At 43.6% G+C, this 20,584-nt stretch overlaps 1 non-coding gene across 1 annotated transcript; it reads right to left on the bottom strand.

Annotated features, from left to right (window-relative positions):
• Positions 1 to 512: 512 nt before the first annotated feature.
• Positions 513 to 585, bottom strand: TRNAG-CCC (transfer RNA glycine (anticodon CCC)). The gene has a single exon. It is a non-coding gene; the product is annotated as a tRNA-Gly (tRNA).
• Positions 586 to 20,584: the final 19,999 nt, after the last annotated feature.

Below are 20,584 nucleotides of genomic sequence, written 5' to 3' on the forward strand. Positions count from 1 at the left end.
CCATTACACGTGATGTAATACCACAACTTCTCCTTTCTGGTTACTGATGTTGACACAGAACATCTCTAAGAAGGACAGCCAGAAGCTGCTGACAGTGGAACGGAGCTGGGGGCAGGAGGGGCTATAACTCAAACTGTAACTCTTCGGTTCCTTTGTGTTTTCCTTTGCAGATGGCACAGCGGCTCAGAGCTCAGACTTGGAGCCAGGCTGTCTGGTTTGAAGCACAGCTGCACCAGTGTGAGCTGAGGCCAGTTGCTTCACCCCCCTGCCCCATGCCTTGGGGGTACATCCTCCCTCACAGAGTCGTTGGTGAGGCTCACGTGCCCTGATATCTACACATAAGTAAAGCACTTCACAGTAATGGCTATGATTGCGATTACTGTTATTAACTTTAAAAATTTAGGTGTAATCTTTATTTTAATTCATTTATTTGGCTGTGCCGGGTCTTAGTTGCAGTAGGCGGGATTTTCAGTTGCGGCATGTGGGCTCTTGGTTGCTGCATGCGGACCTAGTTCCCTGACCAGGGATCGAACCTGGGCCCCCTGAATTGGGAGCCCAGAGTCTTAACCACTGGACTGCCAGGGAAGTCCCTGGGTGTTATCCCTGAAAAGAATGCAATCAGTTGTGGATTTCTTTTCACAAATGATGAGAAGAGATAGTAGGGACTAAAAACTGCTGGGTCATTATATAAAGTCTTAGCTATTACTTTTAGCCTTCTTAATCTCATCTTTTATTGGAGCTATTGGCAAGTCAGAAAATGTGACTCTCTATTATTTGTATTCTTCACCGACCTAGGTGAAGGTCGGTGGAATTGGAAGAATATGGATAATCAATCCTTGACTATTGAAAGCTGCTTAACTGTAGCTCAGGTGTGACGGAGATGATCCTTATCTCCAAGCCGCGGAACTAGAAATGCTTGTGGAGAAAAGCGTTGTGCAGCTCACCTGGTTCTTTGGGTTTGCATCTAGCATGCTCGAAGTGATCTCTTGCCTTCCGTTTTGGTTCACCCTGCAAACCTGCACATTTTCCATGCTGTATCCATGGACCACAACGTCTCTCCTGAAACCCCTGGAGGGAGATACTTTACTGGTGATGGAAAGAACAGAAGCCCTGCTCACTCCATCTGCTGTCCTAGACATTTGGCTTCTTTATCTCTCCTTTGAGGGTGCCTGGAACTCGTGGGGGAATTAATTCCCCTTGTCCTCAACGCAGGGCCCATAAGCTCCCTGAGGCTCACACTGGCTGCAGCAAGTCCCCAAAGATGGCCTTTTGCTTTGGGAACAAGACCAGTGGAGCTTTCAGTGTCATGCCCACACCCCGCCAGACCCTCAAGGGCAAGGCAGAGGCTTCAGTGCCAAGGGCACTAGATGTAGGTCTAGGTTGCGGTGGGACAGCTGACAATTGTTTTCTGAATCTGTGAGGGCAAGGAGAGAGCATTTCTAGCTGAATCTAGTGAGACTCACACAACTGGAGACAAGGTTCTTTCTAAGAGATGTGAGGGACTTCCCTGGCAGTCCAGTGGTTAAGACCTCACTTCCAATGCAGGGGGTGCGGGTTTGATTCCTGGTCAGGGAGTTAAGATCCCACATGCCTCACAGCCAAAAAACCAAAACATAAAACAGAAGCAGGGGACTTCCCTGGTGGTGCAGTGATTAAGGATCCGCCTGCCAATGCAGGGGACACGGGTTCGAGACCTGGTCCGGGAAGATCCCACATGCCGCGGAGCAACTAAGCCCGCATGCCACAACTACTGCGCCCGCGCACCTAGAGCCCGTGCTCCGCAACAAAGAGAAGCCACCCCAATGAGAAGCCCGCGCAGCTCAACGAAGAGTAGCTCCCACTTGCCGCAACTAGAGAAAGCCCATGCACAGCAACAAAGACCCAACGCAGCCAAAAAAAAAAAAAATTAAAAAAACAAAAAAACAGAAGCACTATTGTAACAAATTCAATAAAGACTTTAAACATTGTCCACATCAAAAAAATTTTTTTAAAAAGAGATGTGATAGGAAGCAAAGTGGTTGCATTTATTCCTGTTTACCGAGGAAGGATTTCACATGACACAGTTTAGGTAGAGACTGACATGGATGTGTTTGGAAGCCTTGAAATCCAAGTGAATACGTTAACCAGCACAATCCAATAGAACTTTCTGATGAAAATGTTCTACATCCACACAGTCCAATATGGTAGCCACTAGCTACAAGTGACTACTTAATGCTTGAAATCTGGTTAGTGCAAAGAACTGAATCTTAAATCATATTTAATCTTAATTGATTTAAATATACATAGCCACTTGTGGCTGGTGATGATCACATTAGACACGTAGTTATAGACAACTGACTTTCATTTCACTACAATAATGATTTGGGGAAAGAAGGAGAAAGTAGTATTTTGGGGAGCCGTGTTTCAGACACAATGCTGGATACTTTCCGTAACGGAATTATCTCATTTAATCCCCACAGTTTAGAGGGATAAACTGGGGGCCAGAGAGAGGTAAGTGACTTGCCGAAGGTTGCATCCCTAGAGGGGTCAGGGAAGGGGTTCACACTTAGGTCTGGCACATTCTTTCTCCAAGCACCATTTTGTATGTGCCACAACCAGAGAGACTCAGGATGGACTGGAGGGGTTTAGGTTACAGCAACAACGCTAATTAAGGCCGGAAAATATGACTTTGTGGTTAGGGAAGTTGGGATTATCTTATTTCAAGATAAGAATACTGAAGGAAGCACTCAATCTTTAGTACTAAATTGAAAGATTTAATTTTTGGAAGAGAGTGTCAGGCTGCCTCTGGCACCACTAGTGAAAGTGGCACTTAATTCTGGTTAACATGGGGGCCATGGGAGAATGTAATAAAAGTTGTATTGTGGGGGCACTCTCTCCACATCTCAATGAGCCTGAGTGGACTTAGGTCCCCGTGGGCCAACTCTGGTGCAGGAGGAACTCGACAGCCTTAGGACACTGTGTGAGTAGCATTTAGGCTAACCAGAAACTGGTGGCTTCTAAAGCAGAAGACATTACATGTAGATCTCAACACTGGTGTTAGCAAAAGCACACAGTGTGGACAGCCTCTCTGCTGGACCACTCTTGATGTGGAGTTATTGCCAAGCTTGAGCAGATGAATAGAACTGTTATGCAATTCTCTGCTCCACTTACCTGTGGGCATGAAACAATTCTTTAAAAATCCACCATGTTTCACATCTGAAACAAAGTAATTTAGATTGTGTAGCTTTGAGGAAAAAAAAAACTTCTCTTGCAAAGATTTGACACACAATTGCCCATTTTGACACACAACTGCCAACAGATAGTTTTATAAAATGTATATGTAATGAAATGAACACAGCCAATATTGCATGTATAGGATTTTGCAATTTTCCAAAGTAAGCCCTCATTTTTGGCATGTCACGCTAGTTAAGAACACAACATCACTGTAGACCAGTTATACATATTCTGGTGAACTTGGCACGGCCTTTTGTTTTTCCATCACTCCCTTAAGACAGGATGGTTGCCATTCTGAGAATGAATTAACATTCTATTCGGTGATCTGTAAACTGTGATGTGAAATAAATTACAAATTGGGACAAAAAGTATTTAAACTTGAAATTATAAAGTTTACTACTTCCTATTTGAGAATATGCATTACAGAGTGAAATAAAGGAATTTAAAGTGTTTTTTTCCTGGCAATAATCGTAGAATTTTACAGTCTTCCAAGAAAAATCTCCAGTAGTTGTTAATATTTGTATACCATAAACTTCCTGGAGCAGCTGACTTATGAAACTGTTAATGACACTACTGTTCACCAATCAAACTTGCATAAAGTATGTTATCAGGAAAACCAAAACCAACTTCACACACCACAGAGGAAGGCATCTGCCCACATATGGCAGCCTAGATAACACAACAATATGTTAGAAAACCCACATTCCGTTCTGCTTTTCTTTCCCTCCTTACCATTCTTTCCACAGGTACATTACAGGGCATGCATCTAATAGTAAGAATAAAGTGCTGATAAGTAAATCATCTGAGTAATACATAGGTAACACAATTGCCTAGACAATTTATATACATGCAGAGGTTGGTTGTGTTTCTTAGAATGTAATGATGCAGTGGGTGGATCTTCAAGGCAGGAAACTATTCAAGACAGGCTGGATTTGTGGTGGGTTTAGAAGAGACAGCAAGTTGGGAGAACATCAAGGGGCAGGCTGTTCCAGGCAGAAGGGGTTTCTGAGCAAGCAAACATGGGGCTGCAGTGAAACTGGCTGGAGTGGCGCCAGGGGCTACCTGGGGTAAAGCCAAAAGGTGGAAGACCTGGTAGCCCAGAAATGGAATTTGTTCTTAGAGGTTCCTCAGAAGTTCTGCACACCTAGGCTGAAAAAAAGCATACAAGTTTGATCCTAGGAATATTCATTTTTGGAAACAAATGTTCGTGCAAAATAGTTTTCATTGGTAATAGAATTATGACCAGGTTTTAGGATAAGGAGCTACTACTGCTGGCTAGAGATTCTTGACTTTTTATTCTTCTTCTTTGTTTTTAATGTTGAGCCTTCTTTTAATTAATTAATTAAAAAAAAATTTTTGGCTGTGTTGGGTCTTCATTTCTGTGTGAGGGCTTTCTCTAGTTGCGGCAAGTGGGGGCCACTCTTCATCGCGGTGCACCGGCCTCTCACTGTTGTGGCCTCTCTTGTCGTGGAGCACAGGCTCCAGACGCGCAGGCTCAGTAGTTGTGGCTCACGGGCCTAGTTGCTCTGCGGCACGTGGGATCTTCCCAGACCAGGGCTCGAGCCTGTGTTCCCTGCATTAGCAGGCAGATTCTCAACCACTGCACCACCAGGGAAGCCCTGTCTTTTGATGCTTAAAGGACAAACAAGTACAGTCTAGCGCAGAGGGCTCTTGTCTGAGAGGCAGGAGGAATGAGGTCTAGTCCCAGCTCAACCACCCAAACTGGCTTCAGTCTCTTCTGTGTAAAATGCCAGGTGTGGGATGAATGCGATGATAATCAGAGGGAACTGCCAGTTTGGAACACGGTGGTTGTACCCTCCTTTAGCTGTGCCTACACAGTGCAGGGAGACTTGCTAAATTGTCTTTTCTTGGGACTAACCTCAGTGACATCTTCCCACCTTCTATAAGAAGCCCTGTGCCCTCTTACTAGCATGCAAGTATCACATATTTTAGATTTAAAAAAATCCACCCCCCCCATCAATGGTTTAATGGATAGGCCTATCATCTGAATTCAACAAAACAATTGAATGTTTGAAATTTGGTAAATGAGATGACTCAGATTTGAAATGGTGAGTAAACTGATGTAGCGGTCAGGAGAGTCTGGGTTCCCTGCAATAATGAATATGCCAAAATCTCAGGGCTTAAAATAGCAAAAGTTTACTTGCCGTTCTCACTATGAGTCCATTACTGGGTTGGCTGGGGGCCAACCGGGGGCAAGCTGATGGAACAGCTTCCTCAGGAGCCTGTTCCTTGCTGTGGCTGAGGGGAAAGAGAGCAGAGACAACTGTCCTCAGGCTTGTGAAGTTCCTGCCAGAAGTGACATGTCACTTCTGCTCACCTTTTATAGGCCAAAGCACATCACATGGCCATGCCTAACTTCTTTAGAGGGTGGGAAGGTACAGAATCATGACGGTCCCCAGGAGGTAGGGAGCTGAAAGTATTTGGAACAGCACAAATGGCTACCACCACATAAGTGCCAGGAGAGGCCCAACTTCATCATGAGTCTTTTGTATAATGTTATTCGTCTGCTAGGCCTGCCCTAACAAAATGCCACGGACTGGGTAGATTAAATAGCAAAAATTTTTCTCACAATTCTGAAGGCTAGAAGTCTGAGATCAAGGCTTGGCAGTACTGGTTTCTTCTGAAGCCTCTCTTCTTGGTTTGTGGATGGCCGTTTTCTCCCTGTGTCCTCACATGGCCTTCCCTCTGTGCCTGTCTGTGTCCTAATCTCTTCTTATAAGGACACCAGTCATACTGGACTAGGGCCCACCTTAATGACTTCATTGTACCTTGTCACCTCTTTAAAGTCTGGGGGTTAGGACTGAATTTTGGGTGAGGGGTGGGTGGAGCACAATTTATCCCATAACAGATACCATGTTAAAATTGGGGCCTGTCTCGTTAATTGGAGCTATGACAATGCTAGGAGTATGCAGAACTTTTGGATACATCTTATCCCTATACTTGGTGCCAAAACTCTAATGAAATAAACTTCTGCAAACAAATCATTTCTTGCTATGACCTTTAAGACAGATGCTGTGGTTAGAATTTAAAAAAAATTTTTTTTAAGAAATTTAAATTCAATGGCAGGCCTATAGAGAAAGTTTCCCTAATTCATCGGACACCCTAAACTCTTTCTGAACTTATTAGATAGTACTTATTTAACTTTTTATTGGCTTAGTAATTCTCTTGTGATAGCTATATGGTAGAAAACCAGAGACCAGTTAACTCTTATTGAATACTTCCCTGCTATTAGACACTGACCTAGGCTAGGGATTCTCAAACTTGCCTATATATCAGAATCCCAGTAGGTCTGGGATGGGCTGGAGGTTTTGCATTTCTACCAAGTTCCCAGGTGCTGCTGGAGATGCTGCTTCGGGTCCAGGGACCAGGCTTCAAGCAGGGCTGGATTAGGAAGCTGTGGCTGGGGTGATGCAAAACCAGCTTCATGTGCCTTCTCATCTGGGTGCCTGTGTGGGGGGTGCTGGGAGCTTCCAGGTTAATGTAGGTACGCACACTGGCACCTTCCGGGCACTGGCAGACAACAAGCCAGGGAGAATCATCTAACCAGGACTAGCTCTTCCGTGTTTCTTCATCACTGCACAAACCATGTAACTAACCCTCCTCACTCTGCACAAGGCCTGCCTCCTCTTGGCTCACTTTCCAGTCATTCTGGTTTTGTTTTTAGAACAGAGGGTCCTGGTAGAACATTCTTTTTGACAGTTATGCCAGTTCCACCAGTCCTGAGAAAAAAAAAGACTTACCCAAATCCTTTTACCATTTCCAACCGTGCTGTTGTCACAAACAAAAATTCCCTGGGCCCAGGGTTAACTTCGACCAATTCTGCTTTGGGTGTCACGGAGCTCCCTGCCGAGACACAGCATGGCAGCCTGTACTCACTCTCTTCTTGACATCCTTGCCCTCCTATTGGGGCTGCAGATTCCGGCCCTGCCATTAGGACTGGTGGTTTTCTAGTTCCCCAAGGAGCAGGGACAGCCAGGGAGGTGACAAGTGTGTATGCCCATGGGTGGCTGAGGCAGACACTGTTCTCTGCCTACCCAATATCCGTTCTCCTTTTCTTCCTTATTAAGCAGATCCCCGTGTCGTTCAGGGTGGCAATGTGTCCCCTAAATGCCGTGGCAATGCCCTTGCAGCCAGCAGTAGCTGTGTGACCCAGTACTGACCAATGACATCCAAGGAGTTTCTGCATGGGGCTGCCAGGAATGGCTTTTAAAAGGGGTCTGGCTCAGCTGGGGTGCTCTTATGCCCTTCCCTTTCCCTTTTTCTCCTTCCTGGAATTCAGGTGCAAGGCTTGAAGTTGCAGCAGCCACTTTGCTACAAGAGGTGCACACTGAGGAAGTTGGAGCCGGAAGAAAGAACGAGTCTGCCTCTTGAATGACTTCCCGGCAGCTGCTGATCTCCAGACTTCCTCTTCTGTGAGAAAACAAACCCCCTACTCAGCGAGGCCTCAGTCAGGTTTCTGGTTACTCAGTTACCCGCGAGGGCTCTGCCTCAGGCAGCATGGTGTCTGGGAAGGAAAAGAAGTGATTGGGAAAGGACATGAGCATGCTCCCTGCCACTGATGATGATGATGATGATAAGTGGTAACCACCATTTCCCGAGCACTTACTGTAGCTCAAGCACTTACTGTAGCTCAAGCACGATGCCAAGCCCAGGACACACAGAACCCTGGAGTTAAAAGGAATCTCAGGCAACATCCAGCCTCACCCTTTCCCCTGTGGATGGCAAACTCGGAAGTGGCGAGGGGGTTGGAGGACTTGCATGGGAGCTAGGAGCCAAGCATTCTGTATGGAAAGGATAAATCATGTCTCCCAGTTTCCAAATGTATCAAGACACTGTTGTGATTAATGTAATAGAATAATATATATTAATATGTAGAATGATATATAATATAATATATATTAATATAATAAAAGCATCACTGAATGCAGAGGTTGTGACCATGATGAATTTTCTGGTGCGTGTGTACTTAAAGGGTTTTCACACCCCAGGAGTCATGACCACCTCCTCATGCAGACCTGCCCTGTGCTGTTCCTTCTCCTGAGAAAGTTCCCTGGGAATCTCAGGGCCTTTCTTACCTGGAGTTCAGCTCTGCCTCTGGGTAAGTTCTACCACTGATCTGGTCCACGTGAGGGCTGTTGAGAATAAGCCCCTCCAAATATTTGGAAATCAGCAGTCGTATGTCCTGGTACCTCTTACCCCATTGTCACCTTGGCCTAGGGTGACAGCTTGTCCTGGTTTGCCTAGGATTCTCCCAGCTTTAAAACTGAAAGCTCTGGGACTTCCCTGGTGGGCCAGTGGTTAAGGCTTCAGCTTCCAATGCAGGGGGTGTGGGTTCAAACCCTGGTCGGGGAGCCAAGATCCTACACGCCTTGTGGTCAAAAACCAAAACATAAAACAGAAGCAATACTGTAACAAATTCAATAAAGACTTTAGAAATGGTCCACATCAGAAAAATCTTTTAAACAAAACAAAACAAAACCCTGAAAGCTCTGTGTCTGGAAACCTTCTCAGTCCTGGGCAAATCAGGGTGGTTTAGGGCCTAACCCGTACCGGTCTACCCTTTTTCAGGCTAAACAATGTATTTCCTAAAATGTTGGTAGTAGAATGAGGTGTCTCCTCCCACCCTGTTCCTCCTCTCTGGCACACTCCAGCTTGTCAGTGTCACTCGTAAAATGCAGCACCTGGAACCAGAGACAATAGTGTTGAGTTCAGCAGATCTGTCAATGCAGTCAATCTGTAACCAACTGTACAACCATTGGCTCATAACTGTACACGTGGTCAATTAAAACCATAGGCCTTATTTCCCTCAAGTCTGGTTTCCCTGCTCACACCCTGGATTTGGCAATTGGCTTTTTCGAACTAATGGCAGTTTGTTTTTTAATTTATTCTAGTTTAACAGTTTGGCTTGGGCCCAGGCATCATTCTTGTCTGGGTGATGTGAATTGTGAGCATGTAGCACCTCTTACTGGTGGTCTCACCCCTGCGTGTGACTTCTGAATATCTGGTAAACACTTCTTCTGTGCTCTCATCCAAATTGTTGATTATGTTTGACAAAGAGCCCTGGGGCACACCACCGAGACATCCTTTCAGAGCAACAGCAAGCTGTCAGTCAATAATCTGTAGTTTTCTCGTTCAGCCACCTAGGAATCCATCTCACCGTGTTTTGGCCCTTGGGGGGGTAAACCACAATGACTTTGAGCATATGCTCCTGAAAAATAAAGATACTTTAGGGGCTGAAGCCTTTCACAAAAAGGCCAGGGGGTCACCAGGTCAACCCCGCCTGAATGAGCACAGATAGTTGAGGCACTGACCCTATAATTACGTGGGCGCTTTACTCCCCGCAAAGCCCTAATGGTCAGTTGACTCCCTGTGGTCACTCACAGGTCTCTGAGTCTCCTCTCTCACCAGAAATTACTCAGTAAACCCCTGGGGAGTTCAGATCGATTTGCTTAGCATTCCACGATTTTATTCTGTCACATAAAGAAATTGGTACTGTGGGATATATTATACTTCCAAATGGGTCCTCTTAGAACTTGTGTTTTAACTTTTCTATTCCTCTGCCTGTTCCTATAACCTCGATTACAACTGAGCTATGGCCTACAGAGAAACGCCCAGGTCTTAAATGTGCAGTTCCAAGAGTTTTGACAAATGTATGGACCCATACAATGAGCACCCCAATCAAGATACAGAGCATGCCCATCACCCTAGGGAGGTCCCCTCCTTTGCCCTTCACACAGTCTAAGGCTCTAACATGGCAACAGATCTTAGACACCATGCAAATATAATTAGGGTGGAGTAAATAAGCTATAAAAATAAAATTAAGAGATATACATGATTTGAATGTCCCTCCTACATTCAACTGTCCCTCCAGTTTAGAATGTCCCTCCCTCTCCACGGGGCAAGGTAACCAAGTGTTTACTACATTGTTTCCCCACAATTCCCATTGCATAATTTTTTTCAAATAGCTCAATATGTCATAACAATTAAAGTGTTTATTCTGTGTTGTAACTTGTAGTATTTAACAAATATGTATATAAAATTGAATCTGTCTGGACATGAGTGTCATTAGGTATGTAAGGACCAATGTCATGGTCATTGGTTGCCAGAATTGACCCATGAAGCCTGCAGCCAGCAGAGGTGCAGGAGTGGGTGCCGGCTGGCCTCCATCACTGGTTTGTGTTGGCTGCTATTTAAGGAGACCTGCATTTGCAAGTGCATCGCTGACTGCTGTGGCTGACGCACCTGCAGGTGTCTGGTGAATGTGAGTGATTGGTGGGGCCTGGCTTTGCAAATAGTGAAGACTTCTTTTGTTGCCAGAGAGGAACTGGACTGGCCCACTCATCATAAGTGGACAGAAGATAACTCTCTGTAATACTACCTTGTAAAGAGTGTGGAAATAGTAAATCGTGAAACATTTATTATGATGGTGTCGTTAGGAAAACTCTGGGAAGTTCTTTAAGTCGGATAGCATATTATGTTTTAGGAATCCTGTCTCAGATTCAGCTTTGGTGTTTTTGCCCAGCTATGGTTAGGTACTACTTACATCACTGGGTAGCAATGAAGAAATATTAGCAGTAACATCAGTAATAACCACCACCATTATGACAGCAATAGCAACCATTACTGTCTGCTCACGTGCTGGATGCTGTGCTGCAGAGCTTATGTAAGTCATATTAACTAATTCCCATGGCTGCACCATTTATAGATGAAGTAATTGGAGTCAGACAGGTTAAGTAACTTGCCTAACAGGGCTATACCACATTAACAGCAGCATTTGTACCAGGTTTACTAGTCAGTGTCCCAGGGGAGAACAGATGGCCAACTTAAATTGGGCAATCAGAAGTGAGTATACATAAGGTGTGGGCAGGGTTTAAGGAAACCATAAGGGCTACTAACAGTGGGGCCCTTGGACCCCTAAGGCAGTGGAGCAGAGGAGAAAGCTGGGGACAGTGATGCTGTGTGGAGAGGGCTCTTTTGGGAGCTGCGGTCTTTGGTTGAGAGTCACAGTCAGTCATGGGGACATCCACGGATATGGGGAGGATAGATGCTCTGACCTCAGAGCACTTGCCTGCCTCCACTCCACTGGGCTCTCCGTTGATAAACCCAGTGGAAGCAAGCGGTGCAGCCCCGTTGACACAGTCGAGTATTGGTATTGGAAACTTCTTTCAGTCTATGGATTGCTTTTTTCACTTCATGTATGCTGACTTTTGTTCTACATATGTTTTACACTTTAATGTAATCAGAGTTAGATTTTCTTTCATGGTTTGTGCTTTTATCTCATTGAAGAAATTCCTTTCCTACTCAGATGTCATAAGAATAGGCTCTTATTTTCTTCTACGTGTGTTAAGATGTTGTTTTCCGCACTGGGTCTCTAGTAACCATAATTTTGTATGTGCGGGTGAAAAAGTGATTTTTCCCCCAAATCAACAGCTGGTTGTCCCAGCGTCATTCACTGGTCTAAACTGTAATGCCACCCTTGCTATGAATGGGGTTTTCACACATGTGGGGACCTGCATGTAAATGTGTTCCTTGGTTGATCTATCTGGGCTTGTTATTTTACGGACACCTGGCGCTCGTTATTTTAGTGTCTCCTTCTTAGTAAGTTATATTATCCAGAAGTGTGAGTCCCCATCTCCTTCTCTTCCTCCTCCTTCTTCAAGTTTTTTCTTAGCTGTACTTTTCCTTTTGTTACTTGCTATTAATCTGAGAATGAACTTGACAAGTTCCATGAAGAAAACTTGTTGGGGTTTTGTCTGGAATTGCATGGCATTTATTGATTAATTTGGAGAGAACTGACTTATTTAAAATATTAAGTTTTGGGGAATTCCCTGGTGGTCCAGTGGTTAAGACTTGGCGCTTTCACTGCTGTGGGCCTGGTTTCCATCCCTGGTCGGGGAACTAAGGTCCCACAAGCCGCGTGGCCCGGCCAAAAATAACCCAACAGAACGAACAAACAAAAATATTAAGTTTTGCCCTTTGTGACTGTGGTACATGTGTCTACTTGTTTAGGTGTACTTCATTTTCATGTCCTTCATTGTAATTTGATAATTTCCCCTGGATCATGTACTATTTTTGTTAGAATGTTTTTCCTAGTTTAATAGCTGGTGGTTTTGTTTTGTTTTGTATTAAGATTGGAAACTTCTTTTTTATTACATTTTTTATTAGTTGACTCTTGTCTAAATACTTTTGATTTTTTAATCTGTTGATCTTTTATATTTAGCAACCTGTTAAAATGTCATATTAGGTATAACAGTTTTAAAGAATCTCTTAGATTTTCTGTGTTGTGGTAGGCAAAAGTCTAAGAAAGTGCCCAAGATTTTCACCTTCTGATATACACCCCTATGTAGTCTCCTCCACTGAGTGTGGTAAGATCTGTGAATATGGTGGAACAGTCACTCCCTTGAATAGGTTATTTTATACAGCAAAGATGATGGGATAGTCACTCCCATTACTGTTATATCATACAAGACTCAGTCTTAGCCCATGGAAAGGAAAGACTCTCCTGGAGGCTTTGGGTAAGTACCCTGTCATAGTGCGGGCCATGCGGCAAGCGACTGCGGGCAGCTTCTGGGAGCTGAGAGCAGCTCCCAGATGATCAAGAAGATGGAAACCTCAGTCCTACAACCACAGGAATTTAATTCTGCCAACAACTGCATGAGCTTGGACGAGGACCCTGAGCTCCAACTGAGAACAGAAACAGGGAGCCACTTTGGTTTCTGCTGTCTGAGACCTTGAGCACAGAACAAAATTCTACTGAACTATGAGGTAATAAGTGTATACTGTTTGAAGCTGCTATACTTGTGATAATTTATTACCCTGCAACAGAAAACAAATACATACATAAACAATTATATTGTCTTCAATTAATGGTAAGATTTTTTTCTTCCTTTCCAACCATTAAACTTTTTTTTTTTTTTTTTTTTTGCGGTACGCGGGCCTCTCACTGTTGTGGCCTCTCCCGTTGTGGAGCACAGGCTCCGGACGCGCAGGCTCAGCGGCCATGGCTCACGGGTCCAGCCACTCCATGGCATGTGGGATCTTCCCAGACTGGGACACGAACCCGCATCCCCTGCATCGGCAGACGGACTCTCAACCACTGCGTCACCAGGGAAGCCCCCATTAAACATTTCATATTCACCTCTGGTCTTACTGTGGGTGCTGAAACCTTGGGTTAAATAGAAGAGCTGATATTGAAAATCCTTGAATTTTTCTTGATTGTGAGGAAACACTTCCAATGTTTCATCATTTAGTATAATGTTTGCTGTAATTTCTTGGAGGACATCTTTTATGAGGTCAGAAGCTTTCCCTTTTATTCCTACTTTGCTAAGAGTTTATTTTCTAATTATAAATGGGTTTTAAGTTGTTAAATGAGTTTTCCAGATCTATGGAAATAATTATATATTTTTTCTTTTTTAACATGCTAACTGGCCCCTACATTGATAGACTTTCTGAAACTAAACCACTGTTTCCTTCTGGCAATGAACCTCACTTTATTTTTCGGTTTTTACACATTGCTGGATTTAGTTTGCTAACATCTTATTTAAGTTTTTTGTTATCTTTCTTCAAATATTTGGAAAACTAGCAAGGATTGTTGCTTTTGTTTCTTTTTTTTTTTTCTTTTTTGAGTTTAGAACTCAAACCTTTATTCATGCTGTAAAGGGGGAGAAAAATGATTAGCAGTCACATACATGGTGTAACAAGACTGATTCTTCCCATACAGAGCAACATAAAAGTACTTTTTCCTCCTACTTTTACAGTTTCACTTTCACAACAGCTTACCATTTCCCCATACATGCATGACTGGTATTCTTTAAATTCCAATGACAGTTACTGTATCATGCCCAAATCACAGGTGAAGAACGGAACTATAATGTCAACATATTTTTAAACATTAAAAAGAGAACCTAGAAAGATCCCAAGTGTATAAATATTGGGGATTTAAAATTTTCAAAGTGAAGTTCAATAGGAAGAGGGACATGATAAAAAAGCCACTGGTATTACTTTATCACAAAGGATTCAGATCTTTCCCTGAATTTTCACAAACGCACCATAATCTAGTAATAAAGCACCTCCCCATCCCCAGTTTTGCTTATTTCCCAAACTGATTTTGGCTGATGGCTTCCCCTCTAATACGGTTATCACTTAAAAAACACAAACATTCAGGGCTTCCCTGGTGGCACAGTGGTTGAGAGTCCGCCTGCCGATGCAGGGGACACGGGTTCGTGACCCGGTCCGGGAGGATCCCATGTGCCGCGAAGCGGCTGGGCCCGTGAGCCATGGCAGCTGGGCCTGCGCTTCCGGAGCCTGTGCTCTGCGACGGGAGAGGCCACAGCGGTGAGAGGCCCGCGTACCCCCCAAAAACCCCCCAAAAACACAAACATTCAAACTAAAGATACAGTGGATTACTAACTGTAACCTTAGCAACCTACATGGATTGTTTGCTACCGAATATTACAGTAATTTTACAGTGATCACAAAAAGTCACTAGGTTCTCCTTGTTACAATGAGGACGAAAAGTAAAAACTCTTGCTGTTTCTAATACTCATCACAAAGAAGAGATGATGTGCTTATAAGGCAGGAAGTAACACAAAATTCCTTTAGAAATCATTGCATTTTCACTTTGCTCAAGTTTTCAACTGCAAAACCTCAATGGAAAAAAATGTTGCAAACCCATAATTATGAGTACATCTCACCATCTTAAGTGCACTCCAAAATCTCAAGCTTACTTTAAAAGCCCACAATATGGGTATTTAAAGTCTTTTCGAAGACCTCTCCCAAATACCACACATCTCCAGATAAACCACGTAAGAAGCTTGAAAGCAGTGAAGGATGTTAACCTGCTGATGCAAGTTTCTGACACCAATCTTTCAAGCCACCAATAACCAGGTCTTCAGTTACCTTTTCAGTCTTCCCCATCTTGCAGCAAAGCAATTTTGCTTTTTCCCCTGCACTTAGCAGAGTTCTAAGCATTTTAGAAAGTTTCCAAGCAACTTTTTTTTGTCCTTCCAAGCAATAATTTAACTAGCATTAACAATTTACTATTAACTAGTATTTTCTTTGCCCATGAGCTCTATATAATTCCCCAGAGCTCTGCCTACTGATCCTTTCTCCAGAGAATTCCCTTCAACCCACATTCCCTACCACTCCCACCCTCTACAACCCACACCTAACCACAACCCTGCCCCCTTCTCCCTTTCTTCACGCCCACCCCTCCCACCCCTCCTAGCACCTGCGGCAGGTTTTTCCCTCCCCACCACCCCTCACCTCAGGGTCCTCGCATTTGAACACTAAGATTGCTCTGAAATCTGATCAAGTAAAATCGAAGTTAAAAAACACATAGAGCAAGATGAATCTCAAAGATCACTATCGGTACCCTGACCACTCCCTTCTTAGTAGGAATGCCCAAACTAGACCTGCCATTTCTATCACAATTTGGGCATGACCAACTCCTACCTCCAGCACAGTACAATGACCCCCTCAATTTGCCAGTTGGCTCATTTAAGTATTTGCCTAAGGCATTTCAATCTTGAACACTTTCCCAACACACAGATTATATCATCACACTAAGAATTCCTCCGACCAATGCACAGGAAGGCGGGCTGGTAGGTGAGAGGGTCACTGGGATCCATCTGCAAGCTCCATCTACAAGGCAGCACTCTGTGTTGTGGCATCGCATTAAAATGTTCTACAGCTTAAGAGTCCTCTGGAAGCAAGGTTCATAGCACAAAACTAGTACAACAGAAGGCTGAATTTAGAAGATGCAGCATCTGAAAACCTCCACCCCAGAACAGGACAGGTGCCTGCTGGCATTCACGTGCCCAGAGATCGCTGCCCCCAGATTACACACTCAAAGCAACACATCTGCTCAAGGCCCCGGATGCATCTGCTTTGGACTTTTAAAGATTGCCCCCTCATAAGCTCATCTGAAAACCTTAAAGGATGGTCTCCTGAATGAATACAGGGCTTCCTGAGCAAGGCCTGGAAACAGGACATCGGAGACCTCCTCCTCCTACGCCTCTGGAAATTCAATCTGTAGACATTTGAGGCGGGCTCTCTCCTCCAGGCTCTCGCCTCCTGCGCTGCTACGACTCACGCTGGCCAGGGGCTCCATTTCTCCTGGTGCCATCAGCTTGCCATGATGAGCACTATAGTAACAAACCACGGTCTATGAAGCATTTTTGTAGCTCTCGGCTGGTACCGTCGCTGTGGGCCCACCCAAGGGTGCACCTTCAATCCCCACCCTGTCCACCGGCAAAGCAAGACCAACCCGCCCACCCAGAGTCTCCGCCGGGGACGCCTCTCCTCCTACGGGATTACCGACAACACCGACTCCGGCAGGGACTCCAGCAACGTTCCCGGCTTACCAGAAGCAACGCTTCAAGTGAAGGGGTAACCTCGAGAGAGTTAGAGGGAGGGGGAGGGGCAGAGTGAGGTCACAGAAGAGGTGAGCATGGAACTCAGAGGAAAAGTCCAAAGGGGTGCACTGCCACCTGGAAAATAAAGTGGCCGTCAATTTTGTCTGCCTGCAGCTCCCGCCTGTCAGATACACGAGGCGCCATACCAGTAACCGCTCAGGGTGGCACCTGACCTCCATCACTCCATAGACCACCCTCACACCCAGACCTGGGTTCCACCCAGCTGGGCCTGGCTGGACCCTGTCCCAGGCCGAGCCAGAATTACATACCGCCCTGGGCCAGAACTGTCAGCCCCGCGAAGCTAAGTTCAGTTTCCACAACACTAGGCCTCATCCCCAGGCGGGTTCACAACCCTCTGTCTGGAAAAAAAGGGGGCTGCTGGTATTGACAAGTTCAAGTTCTGCCCTCCCTGCCCATCTGTGTCCCTGTACCCCACTGCCTTCCTTCCTGCAAATTTTCAGGGCGTCGACCGCCCAAGTGTGCCTCCAGCAAGGGCCGCGAGACCATCAGCCTCCTCCTCCTGTCTCTCTGCCTTCCTCCTTCCATACAAACCAGGGCACTGGGGGCCGCTCAGCCTACACATGAGCGGCGCCCTCCTAGAGGTCAGGCTCCCCTTCTCCAGCAAGCAGCTGCGACAGCCAGGCCTCGGGTGTTGTCCTCCCCCCCCCGGGTTACTGTGGGCACTTCCGACGCAGCTCTTCCCAGCACAGTTCCCCCAACATCTAGTCTCCCCTTCAACCTTCCTTCTCCTGGCACCCCCCAGCCCCCCAGTCCTATCTAACTCTGCCATCTCCCCCACCTGTCCCTTGAGACCCTAAACTGGCCACCTCCTCCCCCAAAACTAAGCCCAGACCCCCTGCCCTCCCTGTCGCTAACTCCTCGCTTTTTTTTCTTTTCAAATAGAATTTTTCTTTAAGAGCAGTTTTAGGTTCACAGCAAAGTTGAACAGAAAGTAAAGAGTGTTCTCATAAACTCTATCTCTCCCCACCCTCCCAGACTCCCTCCTATCAACATCCTTCACAGAGTGGTACATTTGTTAATTGATGAATCTATGTTGACACATCGTTATCACCAAAAGTCCATAGTTCACATCAGGTTTCACTCTTGGTATTGTACATTCTATGGGTCTTAACAAATGCATAAGGACATGTATCCACCATTATAGTATCGTACAGAGTACTTTTACTGCTCTAAAAATCCTCTGCAATCTGCTGATTCATCTCTCCCTACCTCCAACCCCTGGCAACCACTGATCTTTTTACTGTCTGCATAGTTTTGCCTCTTTTACAATGTCATATATTTGGAATCATACAGTATGCAGCTTTTCAGATTGGCTTCACTTCATAATATGCATTTAAGTTTCTTCCATGTCTTTTCATGACTTGACAGCTCATTTCTTTTTAGCACTCGGTAATATTCCATTGTCTGCATGTACCACAGTTTATCTGTTCACCTACTGAAGGATATCTTGGTTGCTTCCAGGTTTTCGTAATTATGAATAAAGCTGCTATAAACATCCATGTGCAGGTTTTTGTGTGGACATAAGTTTTCAGGTCCTTTGGGTAAATACTAAGGAGTGTGATTGCAGGATCATAGGTAAGAGTATGTTTAGTTTTGCAAGAAACTGCCAAACTGTCTTTCCAAGTTGCTGAACCATTTTGAAAGATCATTGCCATATTTTAGCTGTTGATTTTTTTTTTTTATTACTGATTTGACTTATTTTTTAAAGTTTATAGATCTTTTCAGGCTTTTAAAATTCTTGTTTGATTTTTTAATATTTTTCTAGAAAATTGTCTACTGCATCTAATTATTTATTGCTCTATTGTTCACAGCTTTCATGAAATTAAAAAATTTTTTCCCATATCAATATTTATATTTAATTTTCATATTTAGTATTATTTATTTGTGCCTTTTCTTGTTTATTACTGACTGATTTTGGAGAGTTTTATCCATTTTATAGGTCTGTAAAGAGTCAGCTTTTGATTTTTATTAAACCTAGTTAGTTAGCTGCCCATTCACTTCTGTTCTTACATTAGTTCCTTCTTTCTACTTTGTTTTACTGTTATTTTTATTTCTTCAACTGAATGCTTTAGATCATTAGCTTTTAATTTTTCTTCTTTTCTATTATATCTAATTTTTTCTCTAAGCATTGCTGCATTTCACATGTAGAACGGCACTCATTTCTAAATATTTTGTAATTTTTATAATGGTTTATTCTTTAACACATGAAATATTTAGAAAACTATTTCTTATTGTTCAAATACATTGATTCATTTAAAAAATGTGCTTTTGATTGTACTTTCTTGGTGGTACTGAGTTTTTGTACTTACTGAGATTCCTTTTGTTGTGGTTCAGTGGTCAATTTTTATAAATATTCAACTTTTATAAATGTTTTAAGTGTGACAGGAAAAAAAATATGTTCCTAACATTGGGCACATGGTCAGATTATTCCAAATTTTTGAAATACTAATTCTTTCTGGTATCCTTACAGGGTATTCTGCCTTTTCTTAGATCGAAGGGCTTTTGGAGTCCCAGACTAACTCTCAGTTTAATTTTTTGTTTTTGTTGTTTTAGGTTTTTTTTGAACATCTTTATTTTTTATACAGCAGGTTCTTATTAGTTATCTATTTTATACATATTAGTGTATATATGTCAATCCCAATCTCCCAATTCATCCCCCCCCCCCACCAATATTCCCCCTTGGTGTCCATACGTTTGTTCTCTACATCCGTGTCTCTATTGCTGCCTTGCACTCAGTTTAATTTTTTGGATCAGGATTCCTGTGCTCTGGGAATAATGTAAACGTGACTCCTATTTCTGTGAGTGAGTAAGCCTGGGGATTTGATTTCATGTGAAAGACTTATTCTTCTTTATCCATAGCAGCAGACAGATGACAAACTCACTGGACACCTATAGTCCTGGGGGAATCACTTATATTTATGTGTATAGTTTTTCTAGCCCCCTTTTCATGGAAGGGTTCACAGAGAGTTACTAAACATGTGCTACATTTATTAGAAATTTGAGAGGTGACTCTCTCAATGAATACTTGATCAAATGATACAGAAGTGCCAATTACAAGGGGAAAAAATATGTAACAGTATAAGCTTAGGTTTTCATTGTAGTGTTTATTCTAGCACCTATTTCCAACACTACTTTTGAGCTTGATAGAAAGACTTCAGTCATATATAATATTTTAAAATTATCTTTTTAAAACTTCTACTGAGTTGGCTGAAGCTACTAATTAGGTTGCTCAGCTATCTTAGCCAACTTATTCTGTATTTGAGAAATTAGGAACTAAAAGGAATTATTTATTATCTATTTGTGCCACTGTCTACAGAAAATGAGATCAGCTTTGACTAAGATTTGCTGTGTACCAGTGGTTTGAGGATTTTCCTTCTGCTTTTACACAAAATAAAGTTTATAATATGTGGGACAGGGACTTTCCAAATTTCTCACTTACTTATTACTACATTCTACTGAGCTGATTACAGTATTTTTGATCCAGCAGCCCTACAGATGGAAGGCCACTGAAGACTTTAGTAGACCCCCATTTGGGACTATAATCACTCTGAATGAAGAAACCTAAGTTTTCTTTTTAGACTGTGGTATTCACATTTTGGAGTATAATCGCTTTACAGTGGTGTGTTAGTTTCTGCTTTATAACAAAGTGAATCAGTTATACATATACATATGTCCCCATATCTCTTCCCTCTTGCATCTCCCTCCCTCCCACCCTCCCTATCCCACCCCTCTAGGCAGTCACAAAGCACCGAGCTGATCTCCCTGTGCTATGCGGCTGCTTCCCACTAGCTACCTATTTCATGTTTGGTAGTGTATATATGTCCATGCTACTCTCTCACTTTGTCCCAGCTTACCCTTCCCCCTCCCCGTATCCTTAAGTCCATTCTCTAGTAGGTCTTCATCTTTACTCCTGT

This window comes from Lipotes vexillifer, unplaced genomic scaffold (assembly GCF_000442215.2).
Source record: "Lipotes vexillifer unplaced genomic scaffold, Lipotes_vexillifer_v1.1 scaffold641, whole genome shotgun sequence".
NCBI classification, from domain to species: domain Eukaryota; kingdom Metazoa; phylum Chordata; class Mammalia; order Artiodactyla; family Lipotidae; genus Lipotes; species Lipotes vexillifer.